Here is a 6763-nt window from a genome sequence, read left to right as displayed (position 1 = left end):
ATAAATGTAGAAGATTTGCTACATTGACATGACAATGTTTCAATATATAAGTATTTATATAAATAAAACAGTAGATTCACGTATGTGGGTGAACATCTTTAACCGAAAAACTCTTTAACTACTGACCACATAACATTGAAATAAACAGAAAATAGTTATCATACATCAAAAATGGTTTATAATCAGTAAAATATTTGTTTGTATTGAATAAAAACGCTTACAGATATATGTCGGCAGGTTGAAATGCAAAATATTCATTTCAATAACGGGCATATTTCAATTAATTTTGCGCATGCACAAATTCATTCATAGCTGAAAGTGGTTTAATTTGAAATCTTTCTATACTATCTGCCGAAAGCTCAAACGTTTGCAAATGCATCCAGAGTTCTGTTTTAGTTTCGATTATAGATGATGGCGTCCAAGTATTTTTTTAAAAACTTTTGAAATCATAATTATAAATTAGGTACAATAAAATATTCTAATAGAGAATTTGCTCTGTAATAATAAATACGAAATCTGCATAAATTAAAATATGTTTAAGTGAATTTTTCGACCGGGTAAGAACATACTTCCACCTTCCCTTATATATATATATATATATATATATATATATATATATATATATATATATATATACACATTATGTGTGTGCTCATGCGCGATGGGGTATGGCGTTGTTTATCCCTCAAACAGTTACTTTTTAGAAATTATAAAATTGCTGGGTTAACATTCCGAAATGAGACGCTTGTGTTTACTGTCAACTGAAAGGAACATTTAAAGAATCACAGCCTGTCGGTTTGGAAAAGGTCAAAGGTCGTCTAAACTTATCGAGATCCTTAAGTTGTCGAAGGAGACGGCAAAAGAAAGAAACGTATGTGATTAATAACTATTCGACGAGATTACGAAGAAAAATGCAGATGAAATTATAGACTCATTCGGTGAAAGGTAAACAAACAAAAAATGAAAGTAAACTGATTGGATAGTCGAAAAAAAAAGTAGCCATTATGTCTGGCAAGAAAATAGAATGATCTAGCTCTCTTTCTATCGCTGCCTTACACACAATGATATATATATATGTTACATATGTATATATATATATATATATATATATATATATATATATATATAATGTGTTACATGTGTGTATATATATATATAATGTGTTACATGTGTGTATATATATATATATTATTGTGTTACATATGTATACATATATATGCTATAGTGTTATATATATATATATATATGCATGCTGTTGTGTTACATATATATACGCTATTGTGCTACATGCGTACATATATACGTATATTGTGTATATGTACGTATGTATGTAATGAGATTAATGGAAAAAGTATTCCGACAAGATAGAGAAATAAAAAAAAGAAAGAAATCAAGATATGTTTTAACAATATTTCGTCTTTATTTCCAGATTTGTTCTAGATGAAAGAAATTTAAAAAAATAAAATATATTTCATTACAAGATTATATTTTCAAATAAGTTACTAGTATTTTATTTTCTTAATTACATTTATCCAGAAGAAGTTTTACAATAAAGAGAAAACGATGATAAACACACACCTTGGTATGTTCCTGTTTCTCCCCCCTCTCTCTCCCATATATATATATATATATATATATATATATAGATAATGTTATTGTGCTATATATATATATATATATATATATATATATATATAGATAATGTTATTGTGCTATATATATATATATGTATATATATAATGTTATTGTGCTATATATATATATATATATATATATATATATATATGGTTTATATATGTTATTGTGCTATATATATATATATATATATATATACATATATACATACATATAATGTTTATATATGTTATTGTACAACATATATATATATCTGTGCTATATAGCTATGTATATATATATATATATATACATATGTGTGTGTGTGTGTATTTTGGCAGCACGTCATTATTCAAGCACGTCTGATTGAACACGATAGATTATTCTTTTCCGATTTTCTAGATATTTTTCCATTCGCCGAGCGTTTTTTATTCAGCAGGCACGTTGTATAAAATGGCACCCAAAAGTTGTTGTTCAGCCATATTCTACTGTAACTATAAATAAACCAAGCTTCAACGGAAAATCACAAGAAAATGATAAGAACAATAGTCCCTCCTGATGATAATCGGATGCACCGATAGAAAGCGCTTAGGTAGAATATGGCTGAACAACAACTTTTGGGCGCCATTTTGTACAATTATGCCAGCTGAAATAAAAAAGACGCTCATTGAATGGAAAAGCTAGTCAGAAAAATGGGAAATAAGAATAACTCTGTCGTGTTCAATCAGACGTGCTTCAATACACACACACATATGTATATATATATACATGCATATATATATATATATATGCATATATATATATATATATATATATATATATATGCATATTTATTTTCACAGTTATTTAGTAAATATTCAAATACTTCTTTTATTAAAATATTTTGTTAAATGTTGTTACTTGAATAAAAGTTTATCCATCAGCACATGTTTCTGGGTATAACCCGCCATCATCATGGCTATATCTACTGGCAAGGGATCGAACTCACAACTACACAATTTGCAGTCAAACATATTACTAATGAGCTACGACGACTTGTCAAATTCATGCACGGAGTTATGCCTTTTTAACAAAACATCTGTTTCTGTTATTTTTCTCACGATATAAGCACTTTTGAAACGCTGTTTTATATTAAATTTGTTCGCTACCTAAGCGATGAAGAGCTACCTGCCACTTTATATGCCAACTATTTTTAATGCCATAACATATATATGCTATGACGTCATTGAGGACAAAGATACAGACAGGATTTATATATATATATATATATATATATATATTTCTTGTTCACATACATATGTTTTATGTTCGCTATAAATCATCACAATAGCTTATAAAATGTGCCCTTGGTCGAATATTGGACCTGAATCAGACAAATACTTTTTACAACTACACACATGGGCAAAAGAAACAATAAAATAAATAAATAAAAAAATGGGTCAAGTGTGAAAGAAGGAAGAAACCGATTTTTCAATATTTTTCCATGAATTTTTGTTAATTTTAACTGAAAATTTATATTTTGCAGATCATTATTATTATAGCATATAATAATAAGTGGAAAAATGAATCCTAAAAATTGTAAGACTGCGTCTTTGCAAGGATATAAAAAACCGAATTGCAAGATTAAGGTAGTCCAAAATGACTTACAAACAGATTTTTGATTTTTAAGAAAAGAAATTGTGAAAACATCTCTTTCTGTAGTGAAGTGAATTGGTCAAAGATTCGAAGTGGAACGCTTGGTAAAAGGGAAATCTGGATTTATTCGGTCGAGCGCATCCACTTTGAAACACGACCACAGGCTTAAATTAACTGTTTTGAAGGATCGAAAGAAAACCTATGTTCATCATAGCAAAGAATTCTAAACAGAAGCTCGAAATTCTTTTTCTAGATATATAATATCTAGACTAATGAAAGAAATGGGATTTTACTCTAAAAGGTGTGTAAATAAGCTATCTTTTATCTAAGAAGAACATCAATGATAGAAAAAGGTGTTTATCGTGTTATGGCAAAGAAGATACAGACTGGTTCCGGAATGTTTTCTGGTCAGATGCATCAAGATTTTTTCTTGTTAATAATACTCCCGAACAGTGCAATCAAAGAACTGGAGAAAGATTTTCGCCAAGTTAAACACGGGAATGGAGGGATAATAGTATGGGAAACTTTTACTGCAGCAGGAGCGGGGAACTTATTAGAAGTGAGAAGTCAATCAATGCAAAGGAATACATTCGAATATTAGAAACAAGACTGTTACCAAGTATCCAGATGCTGGAAATATCTCAGAACATTATTTTTCAACATGATATATCCCTGCACACACTGCTAAAGTAAAAAAAAAATGGTTTTCTGATAATTCAATTGATGTTATATTTTGGCCAGTTCAAATCCCCGAATTAAACCCAATCGAGAATGCTTGGTCCATAATATCTCGTGCATTGGCCGGAAGAACTTTTTCGAACAATGACAAACTGTGGGAAGCTGTGCAAAGCGAATTGAATAGCATCTCCTCTTCACCGTGTTCCACTTTGGTTGTGAGCATGTCTAAAAGGATTGATTATTTAAAGAAATCAAAAGGGAATGCGATTCAATACTAAGCACTTATTAAAATAAATGTCTTGTTCTGTCTCGTTTAAGTTTCCTTGTTCAATTGTTCTTTGTTCAATATAGCTTTTAGTGCAATAAAATGTATAAAATTTGTTTGGCACATTTTTTAGGGGGGCACGAGTGTATGGTAACGTATTCTGGTATTATATTCGAATGCGATAGAAATAAACCCTATATTTTATGTACGTATATATATATATATATGTATATATATATATGACCTAATTGTATAATGTACATACATTTAATAAAAAATTATATATAAATTTTTTTTAATTGCAAGATCTATTTAAGCTCAATAAAATCGATTGCAGTATCAGAGTATATATATATATATATATATATATATATATATATATATATATATATATATATATATATAAACAATTCAAATACCACGAGTGGATTTAAATCACATCTATATCATTTTATATGATAAATAATACGTCAAACATATATCAAATAAAATTATATAAATGTGATTTAAATATACTTCTAGCATTTGAATTATTCTAATGATATATAATATGCAATTGTCGCAATGGAAGTGACATCATGTTTCTTAGACAAAAAACAAACAAATTGTAAACCCGGCAAGGTTTGTCAGTTTATTTCTGCATATCATTGTTCTGGCCAAGACTTTCGTGTTCTTTTATTGCGTAAGTATTTAAGAGAAAAAAAAACATTTTACGGGGGCATATATTGGATATTGATTACTGTAATCATCACGTACATACTTTCGCATGTTATACGGATAATTCTTGGGAAGTACATTTTTTTATATATAGCCTAATAAAGAATACGGCTCATTGATTACTTTTCTTGTGAATAGAACACCAACGGTGGTAACATCGGAATACATCCGTAAAATAAACGGTAAAAAGTATTAGAATGTCACAGGGAGTATTTAAACACAAGAATGTAAGTATTTACCAAGAAACCAACGTGTATATTTGTAAATATGTAAGTAGATATTTTGATATTTTTTTGAAAATCATTTGCGTATGATTATACAGTCCAAGATTTTCAAGTATTACTATACATATGCCTATTAGCATGTACATGAGATATATTGATTTAAACACCCATGTACATGCATGTAGATATCATTTGGTTTATTTTCATAATAAAAGTGTGAAAGCGCATCTTCACACACACACACACACACACACACACACACACACACATATATATATATATGCATTTTCGTATACTGATCAGTACATTATGGAAATGGACATGTGTTTACTGAGGATCTGAAGATTCATCTCTTTACTTTTCATCTCTCTTTCCTCCTCTCTCTCTTACTCTCTCTGTCTCTCTCTCTCTGTCTCTGTGTCTCTCTGTCTCTCTCTCTCTCTGTCTGTCTCTCTCTCTCTCTCTCTCTCTCTATATATATATATATGTATATATATATATATATATATATCTACAAGTATAGGCGCGCACAAAAAACACTCAAAGAAAACTTTAAACTTTGCATGGCTCCTTTCCAACTTTCGTGGAATTATCGATTATAAAGGCCTTTCATTTTTATATTCTTACTCGGTGCAGTTCGCATGTATTTGGGGCTAAATGAATATATTAGGATACAACTTAGCTGAAAATTATTTATAGATTTTTCAGATTCGCTTTGATCTGTATGTTCGCACGCACGCACGCACACACACACACACACACACACACACACACACACACACACATATATATATATATATATATATATATATATATATATATATATATATATATATTGAAATATATTTCTCTGCACAGACAATTTTGGATGTATTTTTCTTGTTTAAATAAGTTTGTATACTTAATATATTTAAACGAATCCCTTGATACATACGTTGACTAACTTTTTGTTTATGAGGAAAGTCTAAAAATCTTATTTCTGGTCTGCAAATGATACATAAGCAATGATATTTTTTATTCATACTTTGTGATAAAACCTATCTGGGATCTTTGTTTTCATCAAGATATACATTTTAATCAAAATATGAAGAATAATTTGAAGGGAATTAAATGAAATAATAAGAGAGTTCATTATTCATCTATATTTTTCCGCAATCAAAATCTTTTCTACAAACGTTTTAAAGAGTTGCCGTATGTCTATGTGCTGTTCCGCTAGTTGGACGATCACGTTCTAGTTTGTAATAATTTCATGCCAGTTTGTCTCGCTTAAGTTTGAAATGTTATTTCGTGATTTTTTTTTATAATTTCGACCAGACAATAAATCGTCTATAGTCCATATTTAGTTTTTGGAGTAAAAATTAACACTATATAGCTTTATTTATTTGCCATTTATATATTTAACTTTATTTATTTACCATTTATATATTTAACCTTATTTACCATTTATATATTTAACTTTATTTATTTACCATTTATATATTTAACCTTATTTACCATTTATATATTTAACTTTATTTATTTACCATTTATATATTTTACTTTATTTATTTACCATTTATATATTTAACCTTATTTACCATTTATATATTTAACTTTATTTATTTACCATTTATATATTTAACCTTATTTA

Source organism: Euprymna scolopes, chromosome 2 (genome assembly GCF_053919585.1).
Source record: "Euprymna scolopes isolate OS-2025 chromosome 2, ASM5391958v1, whole genome shotgun sequence".
Classification (NCBI taxonomy): Eukaryota; Metazoa; Mollusca; class Cephalopoda; order Sepiida; family Sepiolidae; genus Euprymna; species Euprymna scolopes.
This window is presented reverse-complemented; position numbering follows the sequence as displayed.